This window comes from Sciurus carolinensis, chromosome 14, assembly GCF_902686445.1.
Source record: "Sciurus carolinensis chromosome 14, mSciCar1.2, whole genome shotgun sequence".
Classification (NCBI taxonomy): Eukaryota; Metazoa; Chordata; class Mammalia; order Rodentia; family Sciuridae; genus Sciurus; species Sciurus carolinensis.
In genome coordinates this window covers 67,575,956-67,578,377 of record NC_062226.1, presented here as the reverse complement: position 1 = coordinate 67,578,377, position 2,422 = coordinate 67,575,956, and the positions used below count along the sequence as shown (strand labels likewise).

Here is a 2,422-nt window from a genome sequence, read left to right as displayed (position 1 = left end):
TGAGCTCAGTGAAATTGCTATGTCAGCACACTTCCCTGGGATTCTGTGTGACTTGCTGAATGCTCTGAAGAAAATAAAATACATTAAACAACTGCAGACGGCCACCAGTCTTCTTGTTCCATATTACGTAGGTCTGGCTAATTTAATGGAACTGAACTTTAGGGAGCCTCTGAGTGTCAAAACAGGCTGCTCATGTTGAAGAGCTTATCATTAAAAAATAAACACATTGGTCTTACTGCCATCAGCATGGCTGAGGTTTCCCCACCTCTCTGGCTCCAACTGCAACCAGCTGGCCTGTGTCATCTCTCCATTAGTGCAGGGTTTGAAAAACTCCATCACAGATGGACTTGAGATTGGGGGGTCCTGTCACTTCTATTTGCTGAAATACATTGCTTGCATTTTTAGGAGTGTGGCACACAAGTATGTGGCTTTTTAATTGCAAGAAGAGGAAAGTGTTTTTAAGGCAGCTGGCAGGCCTCAGGGGAACTCCTGCCAAGGGAGCTTCCTACAGCAAACTTCATTTACCCCAAGACTGAGGTGACTCATGTGGCTCCTTAGTAAGCCACTCTTTCAGTCAATGCCTTCCCTGCATCTGGCTTTCCTTTCTTGGGCTCCCAGAGGTACTCTAAAGCCTGTGACTGCTGAACCCAGGAGGGCTTTGATTGACTTCCCACGCCCTGCAGTAGGGGCTGTTGGTAACCAGATCATTGTGACAGATTGTCCTAAGCAGCCAGGGAAGTCTTGAACCCTATCAGGTCCCATGTGCTCTGACAACAGGTTAAGCTCAGAGTACCCTCATTTCATTTTTATGAGTTACTAAGTGAGTTCTAAAAGCTGCTGCCATAGGGATTCTGAGAGAAAGAGAAAGGGGAGCCAAGAAATATTGGGATGCTAGGAAAGATCCAGCGCCCTGCTCCTCTGGATTATGACAGGACTTTCCAGGGACAAACCAGAGGGAAAGTGGAAAGTGGTCATTTCAGAGGAGGACTTGAGATGACATCATTAATAAAGAAGGACCCTGGCATTAATAAGACGCTGGCCCTACTGATTCCTCCACCTCATGATTTAACAAGTACCTCTTGTTTAGTTCCTTGTCGCCACCCGTGGCAACAGTTGCGCAGATATTTTTTTTTCTTTTCTTTTTTTTTGGGGGGGTGCTGGGGATCGAACCCAGGGCCTTGTGCTTACAAGGCAAGCACTCTACCGACTGAGCTATCTCCCCAGCCTCATGCAGATATTGTTACCGCGTGCAGCAACAATTGCGCAGGTATTTATCGGAGGTGGACTGGAAATGAACTACTTCTGTCTTTCTTTTAGTGGGCTGCTTTCTTGCTTGTTTGCTTGTTCCCTAGCTTATAGAGGAAGAGAGGCTTTAAGAGGAGAGAGAGAGAACGGCTTTGCATAAGAGAGAAAGAGTCTTTAAGAGGAGAGAGGGAGGCTTTGCTTATAGAAATACTACACTTTCAGAGATCTATATCTTCTTAAAGTCCTGCATCCTGCAAACTAAAGGTGCGTGCTATCAGAGCGTGCTAAAGGTGTGTCTATGGTGCATCCCGCGTACTGCGATCTGTGATCTGTAATCTGCCATCTGCCTTCTGTGATCTATCAGAGGTGCTGCTTATACGATGCTGATCCGGTTATCCCCGGTGCTTCCTATAGGTGTGTCTTATATACCTAAGGCAGCCAATCAGCTTAGGATTAAGTAGCATGGTTGGAGCATGCGCCACGGTACCAATCAAGAATGAGGAATATCTGTTGACCACTAGCACAAAGGAGATATTAACTAATTAGGCAAAGGTAGATCACGCCGTGTTAACATTAATTATGCGCCACCTCTTAGCTCAACGCCAGCCGCCATCTTAGGGTTACCCAAACATGTCTTCTGCAGTTCCTCTTTCCACCAGTCAGCACATAATTCACATCAACCATCTAGGGACTTGGAGGCCCACTGTGGAGTCCCTCAGTGCCTGATTTCTAGGGGCCTCCCCTCTAATGAAGGACCCAGCATTGGTGTTAGGGGGCACATGCAAGGAGCCCATCAGTGATGACACCGGGACGAGGAGGAAACTCTGAGTATCTATCACAGCACGAAGGGCAAGCCAGAGACGCAAGCACCATAACCAGTTCTGTAACCCCTGACATCACGCACAACACCTAGAGGGCCTGAGCACTGCTCCCTTGGCTGCCATCTGAATGGCCTGCCCACCTCTTCTCTTTTGGGGGGACAAGAATCCACATGTCATGAAAACCAGCAAGACTGATGGGCAGAAGACTGTCAGTGGGACACAGGTGTCTTGTCTGTCATAGGCACTGTATGTTAAGGTAGGACTGGAACACAGGTGACTGAGAGGTGCTTGTTCAGTGGCATCAGGTCACTGTTTCTTTCCATCTGGGCAGCACATTCTGCTTTTATAAAACAACT

At 47.4% G+C, this 2,422-nt stretch overlaps 1 non-coding gene across 1 annotated transcript; it reads right to left on the bottom strand.

Annotated features, from left to right (window-relative positions):
• Nucleotides 1-1,147: 1,147 nt before the first annotated feature.
• Trnat-ugu (transfer RNA threonine (anticodon UGU)) lies at nucleotides 1,148-1,222 on the bottom strand. Its single transcript has one exon. It is a non-coding gene; the product is annotated as a tRNA-Thr (tRNA).
• Nucleotides 1,223-2,422: the final 1,200 nt, after the last annotated feature.